Source organism: Hyaena hyaena, unplaced genomic scaffold (assembly GCF_003009895.1).
Source record: "Hyaena hyaena isolate Hyena2069 unplaced genomic scaffold, ASM300989v1 scaffold_521, whole genome shotgun sequence".
NCBI lineage: Eukaryota > Metazoa > Chordata > Mammalia > Carnivora > Hyaenidae > Hyaena > Hyaena hyaena.
The window spans coordinates 768,163-789,276 of NW_024081153.1; the positions used below are offsets into that span (position 1 = coordinate 768,163).

The 21,114-nt window shown below is 40.0% G+C and overlaps 1 protein-coding gene across 2 annotated transcripts in view; it reads left to right on the plus strand.

Moving 5' to 3' along the window:
* USP1 (ubiquitin specific peptidase 1) overlaps positions 1–21,114 on the plus strand; it is a 111,046-nt gene that overhangs the window by 19,344 nt on the left and 70,588 nt on the right. The window contains exons 2-3 of one of the 2 annotated variants that reach the window (XM_039255276.1): positions 806–940; positions 13,685–13,790. The gene's annotated coding sequence lies outside the window, so the exon portion shown is untranslated. The remainder of the gene's footprint in view (positions 1–805; positions 941–13,684; positions 13,791–21,114) is intronic. The other variant, XM_039255275.1, reaches the window with a different exon arrangement.

The following is a 21,114-nucleotide window of genomic DNA, read 5'->3' on the forward strand; positions in this document are numbered from 1 at the left end:
GTTGAAGTATATCATGAAAAGTCTGGCCTCACACAGATACAGATGAGTAGTTGGAAAATGGAGGAGTATTTTAATAGATATTCAGATAATTGAGGATATTTTTCTTTGGTATTACACAAAAACTTGACAAGTGATCTTTTTTGTTGTTGTTTATTTACTTTGAGAGAGAGAGAGAGAGAGAGAGAGAGCGCGCGCGCGCAAGCACGAGTGGGGGAGGGGTGGAAGAGGGGGAGAGAGAGAATCCCAAGCACGCTCCATGCTGTCAGCACAGAGCATAGAGCCCAGAGCAGGACTCGATCTCATCAACATGAGATCATGACCTGAGCCGACATCAAGAGTCTATGCTTGACTGAGCCACCCAGTGCCCCAATAGTGATAATTTCTTAACGGTTAGTTGCAGCGTGTATTTGAAGCCATATTACAAAGATTAATAAAGGGAAACCTCATTTAGGATGGATAGGGGGAGCTCTGGTGCACTACCCCTTGAGGTCAATTACAGACTGAACAGGAGGAGAGGACCTTCCTTGCCTGAGGGTACCAACCTACTATCCCCCGCCCCTTCAACAAACCAGCCAATGAGAGCCTGTCACAACTCAGCCAATGAAAAGCCAGTATACTTTGACCTCTTAGTTTAAGCCAATGGAACTTTTTGTTTATATCAGCCTTCCCAAATGCCCCCTTTTCTCTCTAAAAGAGCGGTCCTTTCATGGTTCTACCCCCGCTTGCTTGTCCCAGGTTGCAATTCTGTGCTCTTCCAAATGAAGCTATTTTGCTGGCAAAATAATTGGCAGTTTTGGTTTTTCAGGTTAACGTTACTTGGTGATCAGAAGCGTGATCCAAGGAGGACACCCAACAGCCCCAAGGCTGGTGAGCAAACAGGGGCCGGTACCCACTGAGCAAATAGGACTCACTGCTTTCTCGCTGACCCTGGAGTTGGAAGGTAAGCTTCCTCCTGGATTTCAAGCTCCGCAGTTTGTGTTTGAGTTCTCCAGGCGTTATTCAGGGCTTGTTTTAAGGCCCTGTTTGATTGGTTTTCTCTCTGAGAGTACTTGTTTGGCCTTCGACCTGATTCCTTTTCAGAATCGAACTGCTCCCGCTGGGGCTGTGCCGGTTGGAAGTGTGTTGGCCCTCAGTCTGACTCCCTTTTGGGACTGGACTGTTCCTGTTGGAACTGTGCTGGCCTTTGGTCTGATTTCTTCTGGAACCAGCCTGTTTCTGTTAAAACTGCGCTCTTTAGGAATTTTAAAGTAAAATCTCCAAGAAATAGAATCCTAGTCATCAAAATGCCTTGACGGTGCCCCACTTCCCTTACTGGGACTCTGGCCAGTTTTATGTCTAAAAACTATGGTCCCCCTCATGCACATGTATAACTAAGTGCACTAACTTAACCAAAAGTAATTTAGGACACCAACATCCATTATGGGGAATTTTCGATCTTCCTAAACTTGTTTTACTCAAAATTAAGTTGGAAAACCAAGACTTCTTAGGAGAAAAGGGGGGAAAAAACTGAATGGAATGCCTATATAAAACCGTGAGGCTTTCAGATGTTTTCAGGATTCTAAGTTTGCCTCTTTGCAAAATACTATGTCTTTTTTAAAAAAGTTTTTTAACGTTTATATACTTTTGAGAGGGAGAAAGAGAGAGTGTGTGCACATGCGAGCGGGGGGGAGGGGCAGAGATGGAGGGGGACAGAGGATCTGAAGCAGCCTCAGCCCAGTGCAGGGCTGGAACTCATAACCACAAGCTCATGACCTGAGCCGAACTCAGAGGCTTACCTGAGCCACCCAGGTGCTCTGCAAAGTGCTATTTCTAAATTAACCGAGGAAGGGGCGCCTGGGTGGCTTAGTTGGTTAAGCGTCCGACTTTCACTTAGGTCATGATCTCACAGTTCGTGGGTTCGAGCCCCGCGTCGGGCTCTGTGCTGACTGCCAGCTCAGAACCTGGAGCCTGTTTCAGAATATGAAACACACTCTCTCTCTGACCCTCCCCTGCTCACGCTGTCTCTCTCTCTCTCTCTCTCCCCTAGAAATAAATAAAACATTAAAAAAAATTAAAAAAATAAATAAATTAACCGAGGAAAACAAACAATTGAAAAGAGTCAAATGGCTTCTGAGACCTCTTCCCCCCTGGTCTTTTTTGTCTGTAGACACATGGCAGCCACACTGTCATCAAGCCCTGCCTGCGGCACCATTTTCCTCTTTCTGCTGAACTTCCCTTTTCTTCCGAATTGCTCACCACTCCCTCCTCCCCTGAACCTGTTAAAACCTATCTCTTTAAAGTTGAGTCTTTTGAGTGTCTAAATAAAAAGTTTCTTGTGTTCTCTAGACTAACGCCGAATTACAAGCCATAGTTAAAGAGTTTCCTAATGTGACTGAGGACCTCATAAAGATTGCTAAAGAATTTAAGTTATTCAGACCTAGTAACGTAGTTTCATAGATTTCTATCACTTAGTCCACATGTTTGTAGATGAGGACCAGGCTGAACGTTGGATGAAACTAGCCAGAAGTGGGATTGAGAGAAACAAACCCCTAACTTTTAACAAGATGCTAGAACAGTCGCTGGTAATCTCCACTGAGCAATTATGAAAACGATACACATTCAGTAGAAACCATACTTTGAATTTTGAATTGTGATCTTTTTCTGGGCTGGCAACTTGGTATGATACCCTCTGGTGATGCTGGGCAGCGGCAATGAGTGCAGCTCCCAGACAGCGGGCAACCATGAAGGTAAACAATCAGTGCTCTCATAACCATTCTGTACCCATATCACCGTTCTGTTATTCACTCTTAGTACAGCAATCAGTACATTACATGAGATGGTCAATATATTGTTGTAAAATAGGCTTTGTGTTAGATGATTTTGTCTCAGTGTAGGCTAATATACCTGTTTTGACTACATTTAAAATAGGCTCGGCCAAGCTGTGATGTTCGGGAGGTCTGGTCTATTAAATGCACTTTTGACCTATGATATTTTCAACATACACTACTTCATCAGAACATAACCCCATTGTAAGTCGAGGAAGATCTATGTACAAGATTTTAAAAAATTGCATGTTTATTAAATTTTAAAATGTTTTTTATTTATTTCTGAGAGAGAGAGAGAGAGAGAGAGACAGCGTGAGCATTTGTCTGTAGACACATGGCAGACACACTGTCATCAGGCCCTGCCTGCGGCACCATTTTCCTTTCTGTGGAACTTCCCTTTTCTTCTCAATTGCTCCCCACTCCCTCCTCCCCTGAGGGAGGGGCTGAGAGGGAGGCAGACGCAGGCTTCAGGCTCTGAGCTGTCAGCGCAGAGCCTGACACGGGGCTCGAACCCACGAACCATGAGATCATGACCTGAGCCAAAGTCGGAAGCTCAACCGACTGAGCCACCCAGGCGCCCTGAAAATCGCATATGTTAATATCACCAGTGATCTCATCAGAAGTCTTTAAGTAATAGGAAGCTGTCAAGCTTATGAGGGCAGATACAAATTTCCCCAACTTTTAAGTTGTGCAGCAAGGCTTAAATTTTATTATATCAAAATAGCTCACAGATATCTCCTGTCAAATAGGCTCACTTTGTTCATTTTTTAGAAAATGTCTGGGGTGCCTTGGGTGGCTCAGTTGGTTAAGCGTCCACCTTCAGGTCAAGTCATAATCTCTCTGTTTATGAGTTTAAGCCCCGCTTTGGGCTCTGTGCTGATTGCTTGGAGCCTGGAGCCTGCTTTGGATTCTCTCTCTCTCTCTCTCTCTCTCTCTCTGCCCCTCCCCCACTCATGCTCTTTCTCTCTCTCTCTCTCTCTCTCAAAAATAAATAAACATTAAAAAAAAAATGTCTGCCAGATACTCAAGTCTGAATAACTGAAGTTGGCCTGTCAGTCATTCTTTCAAATGGTGTTCATAAGTAAAGCTAGTCCGGTCTCATTTAAACAATGGCAACAGTGTTTTTCTTTCAGATACTTCTACTTTGGTATGCAGCACAGATGCTTTGTGTGTACTTCCCATTCAGTACAGAATATTAAAAATATGTGTACTCAAGGGATGCAGATTTATAAAATTAATAATTTTTACTGCTTCGTCAAGGATATTCTTCAGTAAAAATATTTTGCCCTGAAAGTGCTTAGTGGGGAAGAATGTAATGACTACCAGGATAGTTTGGGACTATATTGCTGTGATTCATGCTAAAGCACCAGCAGTGTTACCCACCATTGCTTTTACACCATCAGGACAAATGTCAACATGGTTTTCACAGGACAAACCAAGCATCTCAAAAATGGTACTTAATGCTTTGAAAATTCCAATACTGCTTGTGTTTATTGTATTCACATAAAGGAAGATCTCTGATGACTGGTTGGTGCTGACCTGGAATACAAGCAAAACTGCACGTCTAAGCATATATGGTTATTTGTGGGGGTTTTAAAAGTTCATTTATTTATGTTGCGAGAGAGAGAGCACAAACCAGGGACAGGCGGAGAGAGAGAATCCCAAGCAGTCTCTTTGCTTTCAGCCTGGAGCGCTAAACCCTATGTAGGTCACACTCTCACGACCATGAGATCATGACCTGAACTGAGGTCTAGAGTGAGACATTTAACCAGCTGAGCCACCCAGGCACCCCTAGATTTGTTTTTATTTTAAGGCAACAGTTCAGTTCTACAGAGGAGATACTAACTCAGTCTTTTTGTTACTGAATCATTGAAAGGTGATTTCTGTGATTTCTTTCACCAACTTTTCATCGAGCAGGCATTCAGCAATGTGAACTATACAAGGTTTTATTAAGTCTCTCTGCTATTGTGTGTACATTTCCAGCCAATGAGAATATAGCTTACCTTATAAGGCACTTCCATAGCTTTTTCATTGCTGGCTTGAAAGGCCATAACAAACAATTATTGGACTTTAAAGAGCTCATCATATCTATGTTTAAAATACTCACTTTGTTTCTCTTTGTACCCTATGACTGGCCCCAATATGATGCTGCAACTTAGGAGACCCCATAGACTTTTAGAAAATGCTCTTTTGGATAAAAGCACTAAGGTAATTATTAGCATTTATAAAGCATCAGAAAAGATAGCTTTTGTCATACTTTTATTCCTTATTTACAGTTTTGCAGGTGTCTTTGGAGTATCTAATGGTGGCAGGCTCTGTGGGGGGAGGGGCCAAGAGGAGAGAGAATTCCAAGCAGGCTCTGCATGCTGTCAGCACAGAGCCCGACGTGGGGCTCAAATCCATGAACCGTGAGATCATGACCTGAGTCGAAATCAAGAGTCAGACACTTGACCAACTGAGCCACCCAGGTACTCCCTAAAAGGTAAATTTTTGACAGCAGCAAAACAACTTGTTATGTGTGGGTAGAAACAAAATACTGTTAGTGGCTGACTTCTTTCTCATGAGAAAAAACAGAGGCCAGAAAGCAGTGGAATAACATATTCAAGATGCAAGCAAAAAAGTGAAGAATTCAATTTCCAGAGAAACCATTCTTCACACTTATATATCCAGCAAAACTATCCTTCTGAAATGAAGGTGAATCAAAATATATCTCCACATAAACAAAAACTGAGGTGATTCATTGTTAGAAGAACTGCCTAAAGAAATACTGAAGGAAATCCTCCATGCCAAAAGAGAATGACATCAGAGAATGAAATCAGACAGTAACTCAAATCCAATTGTGTGTTTAAGGCAATATTTATAACCAGGTGTTACTGAGCTTATACAGATATAATATAGATGGGAAAACAAACGCACAAAGGAGGTGGGAGGAAATGGAACTTTGCTGGAGCAAAGTTGCTATTTTTTGCCAGATGGAAGTCGACATTAACAAAAAGTAGATTGTGATAAGTTAAAGATGCAGGTATTGGGAGCACCTGGCTGACTTAGTAGAGCATCTGACTCTTGATCTCAGGGTTGTGAGTTCAAGCCCCACGTTGGGCATGGAGCCTATTTAAAAAATAAAAAAAGATGCAGATATATGCTGCTTGCAGGAGTCAGGCCTCAACAAACTGATAGAAAATGAACATAAAGGGACAGAAGAAGACATCCTGCAAATATAGCAATCAGAAGCAAGCTGTTGTACAAATATGAATATCAGATGAGGTGGGCTTTGAGATGCAGAATTTGGTAGTGACAGGTGGATCAATGCACAATAATGAAGAGTCTACCAAAAAGATGTAACAATTATGAATTTGTATGTACTTTGTGCTTATTTAGGAAACTGTGCAATAGGAATCTGAAGCTATTTTTCTAAATTTTCTTCTAATTTTGTTTCCATAAGTAAAGGTTTAATATACAAAGAGCTCTTTTTTTAATTGTGAGAGGTTGATTATTTTTAATATTTAAAAAAACATTAATATAATTAATTGAATAGTCATTATAATGGTCCTTTATTATGTTTGGGTGTCTGATATATGGCTAGATCTATTTATAGTAGCTCTATTTTGTTTTATTTGTATATTTGTATATATCCAAACCGATACTACACTGTCATATTGAATCTAACTTTCTGTCTCATTTGTTTAACTGGCAGTGACATAGATAAAAATATGTTTTAACTCTTTATTACATTTATTGAGTAGTTGTGTGTTCTCTGTTTTGTTTTTATTTTACTTTATTTTATTTTATTTTTTTTTAATTTTTTTTTAATGTTTTATTTATTTCTAGGAGACAGAGAGAGACAGCGTGAGCAGGGGAGGGTCAGAGAGAGAGGGAGTCACAGACTGAAACAGGCTCCAGGCTCTGAGCTGACAGTCAGCACAGAGCCCGACGCGGGGCTGGAACCCACGAACCGCGAGATCATGACCTGAGTGAAAGTCGGACGCTTAACCGACTAAGCCACCCAGGCGCCCCTATTTTACTTTATTTTAAAAGTGAATCTGAGAGCATTCTCCACTTAAAGGAACCTGAACTCCTGAGAAAATGGCTGATTTCAGGACTAGTCAGAAAAGGTTCAAGTTGAGCCTGGAGCATGTTGTTATTACTGCTCAGAAGTCATGGGCCATGTCAAAAGAACATGGGAGCCAACTTAGTCGAGGAGAATATGCATATCAAACAAATAAGGATATTAACAGATTATAACCTCACTGCCGAAGACAATAATTCAAGCCTATGTTAATATAAATAAATATGTCAGTTAAACAAATAAAATAGAAAGGGAACAGTTTTCTAACAGTAGAATGCCAATCGACCAATGCAGAGTGAATGGTGGATTTAGACAATCACTATTTTTTTTTTAAAGTTTTTCAATGAAATTTATTTTTATTTTCTTTTTATATTTTTCTTAATCATCAGCATCAACCATCATTGATTCCCATATTTAAGTCAATATCCCCCACAGCGAAATCAATCTCCTAATATTGCTCTTTGCTTTATACTTTATTCTTAATGCCATTGTGCTAATTCAGGTCTTTGTAATTTCTCCCCCTGGACTACTGGGCTTCCTTGCTCTCTGACTGTCTGCTTCTTTCTTTCTTTCTTTCTTTCTTTCTTTCTTTCTTTCTTTCTTTCTTTCTCTTCTCTTCTCTTCTCTTCTCTTCTCTTCTCTTCTCTTCTCTTCTCTTCTCTTCTCTTCTCTTCTCTTCTCTTTTCTTTTCTTTTCTTTCCTCCCTTCCTCCCTCCCTCCCTCCCTTCCTTCTTTCTTTCTTTCGAGGCGGGAAGGGGCAGACGGAAAGGGAGAGAGAATATTAAGCAGGCTTCACGAGTGCAGAGACCAATACAGGACTTGATCTCATGATCATGAGATCATGACTTGACCCAAAATCAAGAGTCAGACACTTTACCAGCTGAGCCACACAGGCACCCCATGACTATGGTCTTGACATCTCAGATCTATTACTGACCCAGTTGGGGTTATTTTTTTTTTTTTATTTTTTTACAAATAGTTTATTGTCAAATTAGTTTCCACATAACACCCAGTGCTCATCCCCATAAGTGCCCTCCTCCATGCCCATCCCCCCTCCCCCCCACATCCATAAGTCCTCAGTTTGTTCTCAGCATTCAAGAGTCTCTCATGGTTTGCCTCCCTCCCTTTCCCCCACCATTTCCCCCCTTCTTCTCCCCCTTGGTCCTCAGTTAAGTTCCTCCTAATCCTCCTATACGTGCAAAAACATGATATTTGTCCTTCTATGCCTGACTTATTTCGCTCAGCATAACACCCTCAAGGTCCATCCATGTTGCTACACATGGCCAGATTTCATTGTTTCTCATTGCCATGTAGTATTCCATGGTAAAGATAAACCACATCTTGATCCAATCATCTGCTGATGGACACTCAGGCTCTTTCCATGTTTTAGCTATTGTGGAGAGTGCTGCTATGAACATTGGGGTACATGTGCTCCTATGCCTCAGCATTTCTGTATCCCTTGGGTAAATTCCTAGCAGTGCTATTGCTGGGTCATAGGGGAGTTCTATTGTTAGTTTTTTGAGGAACCTCCACACTGTTTTCCAGAGGGGCTGTACCAGTTTACATTCCCACCAACAGTGTAGGAGGGTGCCCGTTTCTCCACATCCTCACCAGCATCTAGAGTTCTCTGATTAGACAATCACTATTAAGCAAGTATTATAGTAATAATTCAAACAAAAATTATCACTGAATGCTGAAGCTAGAAGTTGAAACTTTGATGAGGAACAGGATATTTACATGACCTTAGCGTATCTTTCCGCAAAACACTTATTAACAACAAAAGGGAATTGCAAAGGAGAAAATAGCAACTTCACAGTGGAGAAGGTTGGTAAACACCACCTTCTTCAAGTGATCAAGGTTAACATCATTAGGAATGGAGCAAACCATCGTCTATGCCTCTTGATATGATGGACTGCAAAAGACACAATGTCACGTGTCTGGTGATTCTGCCAAAGATGTAAAATCTGAATTTAATCATGAAGGAATATCTGATAAACCTGAGTTGAAGGACCTTCTACAAAATAATTAGCCTATGGTTTTCAAAAATGTCAAGGTCATGAAAGACTAAGAAAGACTGAGGAACTATTTTAGATGGAAGGAGATTAAAGAGATATTATAATGCAGTGTGTAATCCTAGATTGGATCCTGAAAAATTACTTTTTTTAACTCTATAGGATATATTAAGTTAGTGAGCAAATGTTTAATACTGTCTACAATTGAATAATAATGTCTCACTGTTAATCTTCTAATTTTCATAATTGTGTGATAGAGAATGTTCTTGCTCTTAGGAATTACACACTGCAGTATTCAGAGACAAAAGGGCAGCATGTGTGCAACTTACTCTCCAATATATGTATAAAAGCAAATGTGGCAAATGTTAAAATTTGGGGAATTGGATGAAGAGCACCCAGGAGTTCTTTGTATAACTTTTAAACTTTTTTGTAAGTTCTAGGGCACCTGGGTGGCTCAGTCAGTTAAGCATCCAACTCTTGATTTCTGCTCAAGTCATGATCTTAACAGTTTGTGGGACTGAGCCAGGCATCACGCTCTGCACTGGCAGTGTGGAGCTTGCTTAGGATTCTCTCTCTCCCTCTGTTTCTCTGCCCCTCTCCTGAGCCCGCTCTCTTAAACAAATAAACTTAAAAAATACTTTTCTGGGGCGCCTGGGTGGCTTAGTCGGTTAGGCGTCCGACTTTCACTTAGGTCACGATCTCGCGGTTCGTGGGTTCGAGCCCTGCGTCGGGCTCTGTGCTGACTGCCAGCTCAGAGCCTGGAGCCTGTTTCAGAGTCTGTGACTCCCTCTCTCTGTGACCCTCCCCTGCTCACGCTGTCTCTCTCTCTCTCCTAGAAATAAATAAAACATTAAAAAATAAAAAAAAACACTTTTCTGTAAGTTTGAGATTTTGCAAAATCAAGTTATTGAAAACTAGTACAAATTTTTACCTAAAAATTACTGACCTTTTTTTAAAATGTGAGTCTCAGTTATGTTTTTTGTTTTTTGTTTTTTTAATGTTCATTTTTGAGAGAGGGAGAGGCAGAGAGAGACGCACAGAATCCAAAGCAGGTTCCAGGCTCCGAGCTGTCAGCACAGAGCCCGATGTGGGGCTCAAAACCATGAATTGTGAGATCATGACCTGAACCAAAGTTGGATGCTTAACCGACTGAGCCATCAGTGGTGCCTCAGTTATGTTTTTTTTTTTTTTTTTAATCACTCTTTGGGACCTTGATAGTGCTTGTTCAATATCTATTTTTGGTATCCATTTTATGCTAGAGTCTAAGGACATAGAGGTAAACTTGCCCATATGAAATTCAGGAAATTCAGCTTTGCCCAATGTGAAGTTTTCAATCTAGTAGAGAACAATTATTGTACAAATAATTGCATAAATGTAATTATGTGATCCATTCCTGCAACAACACGTGTACCTCACAAAGTCATGTGCAGACTGTGCTTCGTTCCTTCCTTCATTATGAAAGAGATGAAATCTCACTTTTTCTACGTGTCCTTTCTGTCCCCTAACAGAACTACAACCACAGGCGGCCAGTAAGAGCCACCCAGTGGACTCGTTGTTTCACTGTGTTTCTGTTGGAGGGCTGGGAATTAAAGAGGGAAACGATAGTGGTTGTTTCTCTGCAAGCTAAAAATCTTTCCATCTTGAAAAGCAGTAAAGTTGGCTGTAGAAGGGCACATTTCAAACCTCCTGTTCATTACAGAGATAGGCATCTAAGGAACTTTGAGCCATGTTCTGGGTGACTTTCTTGAAATTTGAACAAAAAGGAGTTTGTTACAGGACTCACAAAGGCAATTCTGAAAGCTTCATTAATTCTAATAACTTCCAATTAATTCATTAGTCACTTCCTGATATTCTGAAATCATGAGTTTTGAAAGCTGCTACGTTTAACCTTAGATTAAACTTAGAATGTTGTGATTCTAACTGGTCCAACCTAAGCTAACCTTTTAGCCATTTATAAAATGCAAAACAGAAGCCTGGGCTCAGGTCTGAGATGAGTAATTTGCAGTAATACTCTTCATTCGTGCAGTCTTTGGAATGAAGAATCCTGAAACTCCCAGAGGATATTAAGGATCTGGTGATAAATAAAATTAGACCAGGTGCTTCTTCTGGCCAGGGGCCTGAGGCATGATAACAGGGGATATCAATAAGGCCATAATGGGAATGCATCCAAAATTCTCCAGCTAACCCCATCCAGTGTAATTATAGCTTTCTGGCAAGGGAGTGAGGTGAGGTGGGGGCGCTGGGAGGCAGAGATTGTTCAGGAAACTTTCCTTCTGTCATCATTGTCCCTGTTAACTGCTGTGATCCCTATAGCGATCCCCCAACGTGTGTCTGGGGTGTGCGTTCCCCTACAGTGCTGCCTCCTTGCTCAGACCTGGCCTCTCACCATGGCTGTTGCACCCTCAAAACTATTCTGGAAGCAGCTGGTGTTGGCACCCCTACCCCCATCAGCCACCACGCATAGCTTTTAGCTCTTAAATGCAGGCATCACTCCATTTTTAGAAAACTGGACACGGAAATACTTCATTCCTCAGACTAATAAATTGAGAAATGAGGTTCAGTTCTATAAAAGGATTTCCCAGAAAATCCTTCTGAAAACTGAGCTTCCTGATAAGCAGAGGCAGATTTACTATGAAGCTGACTAGGCTCAAGCCACACGGTCCCTCATTTGCAGATGCCCTTCCAAGGCCCTGGGTGGATCCCCAACAATGTGTTTATAGAGCCATGTTTTTATAAATTCACAAAAGCACAGGATTGTAACTGAAATTGGTTAAGGCTATCGTCTCTGACTACTGTAACTCCCACCACCCACTCCACCTCCATACCACTTTCCCTGGTGTTGAGAGCAATTTTAGGATCCAGGTAAAGAAAGAATGAGTTGAGTCTAAATCCGTGTAGTCTGGGTTGAATGGGACATTCTATGTGGTTCAAATTCACTTTGGTATATAGTTATTTGAGACATATCCTGGCTTAAGAATAGCTCTCAGGAAATACCACCACAGGATGACCCCCTCACGCTCGTGATAGGAAGGGGCAGTGGTCATGAGTGTGTAAGTAATGGATCAGAAACATGTTGGAAGAAAGACTGGTTCAAAAGGCTTTCTGCTCACCAAAGGCCTTGGCCTAGTTGAGTCACATTCTCCCAAAGCCCTACTCTTGTGTGTGGAGTTCTAGTTTTCCTGTGCTCAGAGGCAGGAAGTTCCTTAGTGTGCAGTGCACACTAACCTTCACTGGAGTGAGGTGAAATTAATGCCACCTTCAACTTCCAGCTCTCAGCAGAGTCTCTATGCTCGGCTGATAAAGACTGTAATAGACCCATTTCTGAAAAACTATATTTTTGTAAGTGAAATATTTAAGTATCTTGGAGGATCTCTGTATTGAGAAGTATTTCATGGAGAATCTTTATGTAAAATGGATACTAGCTTCCAAATTATTCTGTTCCAAGGTTTAATAATAATATTAAATTATAGCTAATATACTTTGGGATACTTGTTTTGTGCCAGGCACTATGCTAAGTATATTTAATGTGGATGATTTAATTTTCATATTAACTCAGTGAGGGAGTTGCTATAATTATCCCAGTTTTAGAGATGAATCAATTGAGGCTTAGTAAGTAACTTGCTGAGAACTTCCTGCTGTGAAGTGGTAGAAGCAACTTTCAAAAGTTGTATTCTGGGGCGCCTGGGTGGCTCAGTTGGTTAAGCATCCCACTTCGACTCAGGTCATGATCTCGCAGTTAGTGGATTTGAGCCCCGCGTTGGGTTCTGTGCAGGCACCTCAGAGCCTGGAGCCTGTTTCAGAGTCTGTGTCTCCCTCTCTTTCTCTGCCCCTCCCCTGCTCATGCTCTATCTCTCTCTGTTTCAAAAATAAATAAAAACTCTAAAAATAAATAAGTTGTATTCTTTTGGGGCCCCTGGGTGGCTCAGTTAGTCGAGCATCCGACTCTCGATTTTGCCTCATTTGATCTCTTATTTTAGAGAGGGAAGGAGAGAGAAAACATGAGCAGGGGAAAGGGGCAGAAGGAGAGAAAGAATCTTAAGCAGGTTCCATGCTCAGCATGGAGCCTGAATCAGGGCTCCATCTCATGACCCTGGAATCAGGACCTGAGCCAAATCGAGTTGGGTGCTCAACCAACTGAGCCACCCAGGAGCCCCATAAAAAAATATTTTTAAAAAGTTATGTTCTTTAGAGTTTTAGGGATTGCTTTTTATGTAATATAATTTTGTTTCACAATTATGTAATATGTAAGCTTGGTTCTAAAGTAAAATCTATAAAAACATAGCCTTTATTCTTTTCTCTTTGATGCTATTTCATCCTTCCCCTTTTTTGTGGTTTTATTCTTCCAGGAATTTGGAAGAATATGCACACGTACACAGACACACAAATACCATTCTTGGGTAAATGGTAGCATTATATACATACTTTTCTCTATTTTGCTAAACTTGAAGAAAATAAAACCGAATGGTGCAGTTGAACCTAATTGTGTAGAGTTGAAAGCATAATCATATGAAAACTTCTAAAGTGACTTTAAAACATAGTTATTTGATGACTGCTTTGATTACTTGAAAAGTAATTAAATACCAGGGAACCATCTGAGGATTTTGAAAACTGGTAAATTAAAGAATAAAAAATGTATCCTACTATTTCTAAGAGAAATTTACTTCAAATATTCAAATATATGTGTTAATTGTACAATTGTTGATGGGAAGTTTCTCTTCACTCAAGCATTTCAGCTACTATTGAAAGGAATGAGAGTTGGAGGGTCCCCATTTTGTAATCCCTAATGAATTACTCCAATGCAGGCAGTGATCCTCAACACTTACAACATCACAAAAAGGAGACAATGAGATATAACAAAGCTCAGAATGGAAGTACACACCACCACCTATATGCAGTTTTGCCAAAAAAGTAAGTAATTCAAACTTGATTCTGATCAAGTCTCTTCATCTGTTACAGACAGAAGGGAAAGGGGGCATGTTGAAGGACAGGATGACGATACAGTCAGCAAATTGTCAAAACATATTTTTAGAAAAAATAGATTGTTTAGGACTATCGGGGAACTCATAGCGACTACTAATGTATATTTGATAAAATTCAGAAGTTACTGCTCAGTTTTTAGATATGCTAATGTTATTGAGGGGTTTTTGATTCTTTATATTTTAGACATGCATTCTGAAATATTTACAGATAAAATATCCTGTCTAGGATGTGCTCCAGAATAATTCAGTGGAGTGTCATCTACAAATGTTGCAAATGGCAGGAGTTTCTCTTTTTATGACTGAATGATGTTCATTTTCCTTATCCATTCCTTCATGGACACTTAGGTTGTTTCCACGTCTGAGCTGTTAGGAATATACTTGAGCTTAGAGGTCAAGATACCTTTTTGAGATACGGATTTCATTTTCTTCAGCTACATGCGCAGAAGTGGGATTGCTGGATCATATGGTATATATCTATTTTTAATTTTTTGAGGAACCTTCATACTGTTTTCCATAGTGGCTGCACCGATATATATTTCCAACAGTAGTGTCCAAGGTTTCTCTTTTCTCCCAGTCCTTGCTAGTGCTTCTTATCTGCCTTTTTGATAATAGCTATTCTAACATGTGTGAAGTGATATCTTGTGCTTTTGATTTGCATTTTCATGGTGATTAGGGATGTTGAGTCCCATTTTCACATTGGCCATTAGCATGCCTTTTGTAGAAAAATGTCTGTTCAGATCCTTTGCTCATTTTAATTGGATTATTATTATTATTATTATTGAGTTTGCTATTGAGTTATATGAGTTTCTTGTATATCTAGATACTAACCTGTTTTCAGATATATAATTTGCAAATATTTTCTGCCATTCCATAGGTTGCCTTACATTTTGTTGATTGTTTCTTGTGCTTGCAGGACTCTTGGATGTAGTCCAACTTGTTTATTGTTGCTCGTATCTACATTTTACATTGTATTGAATTTCAGGGTCCTATTAGATACCCAAGCGTGGATGTCTATATAGATATAGAGTCTGGAGCTCAAGGAGAGGATAGGGATGGAGATAAAATTTTGGGGTTGTATCTGGATGGCATTTGAGCTGTGGACCAAGATGAGATAACCTTGAGAATGAGGATAGGTGAAAGAGATGCTCAAATACTGACCCCTCGGCACTTCTGCATTTAGAGGTTCAAAAGGAGAAGAAGGGGCTAGCACTTGGCCAAACCTAGCTGAAGGTCAAAATGACCATCTATCCCCAGGGAGAGCACTCTACGAGGAGTTGCTTTCTGGGTATGGTACTAATAAACTGTGCATTCATAACCTCTGTAATAGCCACTGAGGTACCGGACATCTTAGCGGTATTGTTTGTTCTGTGTTTATTGGCAACTCCGATTTGCTTGCGATGAAGTTGAAGTTTAGAGAAGAGAAGCCCCTTACTTACCCAAGCTCAAAGATCATGGGAGCACATTTAAACTTCAAAGCCCATTCCCATTTATGGCATGTGGCCATGGAGGTAGTGGCCAACACAACTTCAAGAGCACCATTCCCATAAACTGTAATGTGAATGGCGCCCCCTGGACTTGTGTAGTGCACAGTATGCCAAACCATATGTGGCAGCCTGCACCTTTCCTTTTTCTGTCTTGCTGCCTTGGCATCTTCCCTACAAGGTTCCACTACTTTTAACATAAATATCTAAGTCCTTCCAAAGCTTCCTGATAAAAGAGGCTTATCATGGTGATTATAGGCTTGAGCATTAGAGCAAAGCAAAAATTTGTTCAAGTCATAGCTCAGCCTCTTGCTAGTTGTAACCCCTTAAAGCTTCAGTTTCTTCATTTGTGAAATGAAGAAAATAAGAACAGCCACCTCCAAGGGATATGTAAGTATTAAAAAGAAAGAAGGCATGAAGAAAGTTTAGCATGCTTTACTCAATACTTTTTGTCTGGTATTAACTTATTTTTGCTTTTAACTACTCCTTTCTCAGCCTCGACATTGGTTCTCAGGAGAGACGGAAGGATTTATAGAAAGAATAGGAATCAAATTGGGTCCAAACCCACCAGCAAATTAATGAAAGGGGCACCAGGGAAGAGGGACCAGTGTGCCGAACAAAGAATCACAGCTCAGCAAGTGAGGAAAACAATTTGGGTGACTTTGTTTGGATCTGTTACTATTCCTGTACAGGGAAAAGAGAAAAAAAAAAAAGCTTGTTTTATTTCAAGTATAAAAAAGGCATTTGTCACAAATCTGGTTTTGTTTCTGTTTAGTTTGTGCACATAAGGAATTCCAGGGCTGTATGAGGGGAATTTTTTAAACCTCTGAGATCTAGGCTATTGGCCCTGTCATTCCATTATGGGGCAGGGCATTAGGAATTAAAGGCAGAGTGGCCCAAGGGATTGAAATCTATTTACAACCTAGTTACAGTATATCCTGTTTTCTCCCTGCTGTGCTGAGCTGAGTGTCTAACAAAAGATTCTTCCACATATCTGAAAATAAAATGAGGTTCTGGCGACAGTGTCTATGAGAAATTGACATAATATGTTTGGGTTTCATTTTTGTCAAAGGTGCATAATATTTTCCAGGTTTTCCTGCTCTTTCTTCGCCATTCTTAAAAGAAACGAGAGGAAAGAGGCCAGTCTTGAAAAGGGGGAGAAGTTCTGGCCAAGAGCCCAGGATCATACTTTTGGTCTCAGAAGGAAATGTTAAGTTGGGCTGAGTTTTAAATGAAGACAGGGGAAAAAAATTTTGTGTTCTGGAGTCTGACATCATCGTGCTCTGTGGCCTCCACCCCAACCTCAAACAACTGTGCAATAATTTTTTTAAATTTTATTTTTAATCTCTACACCCAATGTGGGGTTTGCACCCACAACCCCAAGATCAAGGGTCACATGCTCCACTGACGCAGCCATTCAGGCGCTCCACAACTGTGCAATGATGTAATGTTGGAAAAATTTACTTTTAAATTTTATTTGACTCATTTATTTTTTAAAGATTTTATTTTTAAGTAATCTCTACATCCAATGTGGGTCTCAAATTCATGACCCTGAGATTAAGCCAGCCAGGCGCCCCTCAATTCACTTTCATTTAAAGACCTTGATCTGGTGTGAGGAATACAGCAGGATCATCCCACTTCTGCCACCTCCATACATACTTCATTCCACAGGAATAGGAGCAAAGGTGGACTTCCTTGGCCACCTTCAAGAATGTACAAAGCGAATCCTTCCAAGAGAGAATATTCCATTCCTTTTTTTTTTATAGAAAAATTTTACTGTATACAAAAGTACAGGCAATTGCATAATGAGCCCCCATGTAACCATCATTCAGCTTAACAATTACCAATTCGTAACCTGTCTGGTTTCCTCGATACCCTTTACTTACTGAAACTAGATGAAGCAAATCTCAGCACTGGATCATTTTTTTCCATAAGTATGTATGTATCTTTAAAATATAAGAACTAAATTTTACATCACCAGAATCATTCCTATACTTAAAAAAATTAACATTTAATATTGTTATGTATTCATAATTCCCTGATTGTGTCATAATTGGTTATTATTTTTGGTTATAATCAAAACCCAGATAAAATCTATGTATTGTATTGATGATACATTTAAGTCTATTTTAATCTGAAGGTCACTCCTCCCTCCTTTTTCTTGCAATTTATTCACTGGAGAGACCAGATCAGTGTCTTAGAAAGTTTTCCATGTAGCCTGTATCTGGCAGATTCATCTTTCTTTGACTCTTGTATGTCTTGTAAATTTGTAGTTAGATCTAAAGACTTAGATTCCAGTTTGAGTTTTTTGGCAAGAATCCATCACAGGTGGTGTGAATTTCCATCAGGAGGTACATAATGGCTGGTTGTCTCTTTTTTGTGATATTAGCTATTGATAATGATTATATAAGAAAGCGTTAAGTTGGTGGTAGTCAACTTATCATTCTTTCGGATGTGTTTCCTTCAGATATATTTTTAAGGAAAAACTCCTTATTGACAACTTGGATAAAATGCAGATTGTATAGGAAAGAGGCTGAGTGCTTGGTTTTTGGTTTTGTTTTTGTTTACTAGTTTTCAAAATAATAAGTTGGTTCTCTAGTAACCTGCAAATAGGACCAGTACATTTTTTTTTACCAATGAAAATTTAAATGTAGTATAATAAATTTATGGATTTTTAAAATACCTTTGTGGTTTTAATACATTGCAGTTATTATTCTTATTAACGTTCAAATTGTTCCATCTTTTACTAGTGGGAACTTCTTCAAGTTAGCCCCTGAGTCCTTCTAACACAACTCTAGTGCTTTCTAGTATGGCAGTATGGTCCAGGCTCACCTTATAATTTTCTTTTCTGTTCTAGATTTGGAATCAGCCATTTCTCCACAGAGTCTTGGTTCTTTTTGGTAGAAAATAAGACTCTGCACATTCTGAGTAGTACGTGGGCTCATTCTACTTGATTATTTGTTTCTAGGCTTTTTCTGCAGAAAAAGCTAGGAAATGCCTTTTTTTAAAAATAAAATGTCTCATGAGTTCATACTGCTACTTTCTTTTCAAATTCAAGACTTCAGGGTTTTAACTTAACCTCATCAGCCTCAAATCTGTGTTTCCTTTTGCCAGTATTAATTATTTTCTTTCGCTTGGATCAATAGTATTTTTAAAGATGTTCAGAGAAAACGATTCCCAGGTCTTCTGGAGACAGAATATGCTGCTGCTTGCTTCTCCACAGAAATCATTGATTTGGGCAAGGGCAGGGGCAATTTACATTTTAAAAATTGAAATTGAAATGATTGTGTTTAGGAGCACAGGGACTTCTTATTGTTTTGTCTTCAGTTATCTCAAGATAACTGTTGGAAAATGAGCTCCCAGAGATGGTTAGTTCAGCCTCAGAGGAACCAACTGGCTCTCAGAGAAGCAAGAGTGAGTGACCGGACTTGGTGTTTGTAGGAGTTTGGGGTTTGATTTCAGGTCACCACCCTTCTCACCTTGGGAGCCATTTGTGGATGAGTAGGTTCTGAAACGATTTCTGGTTGCTGGAAGTTATCAGTCTGAGGTCTGGGCAGGAGGACAGAAACTAGGACCCTGTGTGGGACACTTATTTGGGAGAACACATCACAAGAGCTAATAAAGCTAATAAGGCTTGTTGTTTTTCATGGGGCTTATCATCTTCTTGACTTAGGAAAAGTTGGTATCTATCTCCTACAAACTCCAGATGCCATCTATCATGGGGAGAACCTAAGAAGGAGAAATTTCCCAAGGCCTGATCTTAATACTGGAGCTTCTGGTGAGAGGCTGGCAGGTCTCCTGCCTCACTGAATTGTACAGTTACAGAATAGCAGAGTTGAAAAGTCTCTGATTCACCTAACCAGGTTTTCACCTTTCTTGGAGAAGGAGCTAGAGCCTTCGTTTAAAAACAAACAAATGAGGGGCGCCTGGGTGGCTTAGTCGGTTAAGCGTCCGACTTTCGCTTAGGTCATGATCTCGCGGTTCGTGGGTTCGAGCCCCGCGTCGGGCTCTGTGCTGACTGCCAGCTCAGAGCCTGGAGCCTGTTTCAGTCTGTGACTCCCTCTCTCTCTGACCCTCCCCTGCTCATGCTGTCTCTCTCTCTCTCCTAGAAATAAATAAAAAATATTAAAAAAAAAACAAAAAACAAAAAAAACAAATGAGGGCCACTTGAGTGGCTCAGTCAGTTGAGTGTCTAACTTTGGCTCTGGTCATGATCTCATGGTTCGTGATTCTAGCCCCACGTCTGGCAAACTGTTGTCAGCCTGTCAGTGCAGAGTCCGCTTCGGATCCTCTGTCTCCCTCCCTGCTCCTCCCCTACTTGCACCCTCCAAAAAATAAATAAATATTAAAAAAAAAAAAGATTAAAGAAACAAACAAATAAATGAAGGGTGCCTGGGTGGCTCAGTCAGTTAAGCATCAGTTACGGTTGATCAGGTTATGATCTTGTGGTTCATGGGTCCGAGCCCACCTTGGGCTCTGTGCTGACAGCTCTGAAACTGCTTCAGATTCTCTGTCTTGGTCTCTCTCTCTCTCTGTCTCAAAAATAAATAAACATTAAAAAAAATGCAAACAAATGAATAAAAAAGCATGCAAGCAAACAAAAAAATAAATAAGCAACTTAGATCCATTTAATCATAGTCTCAGCAGAAGGTTGAGTAATCTCAATATTTAACCACTGCCCCCAGGGATTCTTATCTTTAGGGAAGTTTTAGAAACCTCATAATTCAACGCCCTCACTTTTCAGTGGGCAGATTGAGATGCATGTAGGGGAAGTGATTTGTCAAAGTCACCCAGCTGGAGAAGAGCAGTTAATATTCCTGAAGAACACATACCCTACAGTTACTACCCGTGAACACACCCACCTATAGATAACCATATGTTTTTCTTTAAAATGTTAGTTATGTGTTTGCCCAATGTGTTCATAGACAAAGAATATTATATACATTAGTATTTATGGGTCTCTTGTGGCTAACTCCATGGTAAGAAACACTCCTTAATTCATCATATTTTTGTTTAGCTTTATGATCTCAGAAAAGTCTTTATCACAGCAAAAGATGTTTTCAGAACTTGGCTTTATGGGGAGATATAAGACTTTGAAATATAAACCTACCTTCTTGTACAAAGAACCCTAATGAGTCAGAGGCCTGTTTACAGAAAAACAAACATTTACAATTGGAAGCAAGATGAAAGCATAATACAAGGGTTATTTCCCTTATCTTGGACCTTGGCCAGAGTTTATTCACCTACATATGCTCAGTTGTCTTTAGGAACATTGTTCCTGGAGATAGTAATATGCTGCCAACAGAGATTTTTTTCTGATCAAAAATTGGAAAATGCTGCATGAGGCTACCCTGTCTTCAAAATACAGAAAGCATGTTAGCCTTCTGCTTTTGGGCCCAATGGCAGAGGAAGAAATAGACTACAAACCTTGCACATATTGATGAAAAAATGAGTAGGAGTGCTCCAGGTTCAGAGTGAGTTAAGGGAGAGCATAGCTTGTTTTTTAAAATTAGATGCCATGACACATTATGTTTTCTATTTTGCCTTGATTGCTGGAAAGCCAAGTTCTAAATTAATACTTAATACAATAACTATTTTATTCCAGGTTCTAGTCTCAATTACTGGCTCCCTTCTCAGAGGCCTTGTTTATTTTTAGCATTCTATTATACATATGTTTTTGTTAGCAATAACTTCAGGCTGTTGCAGGAGGTATGAGTTCTGGGGTTGGACACACTGTGGACAAGTCACTTATTTACTCTGTGTCTTAGTTTC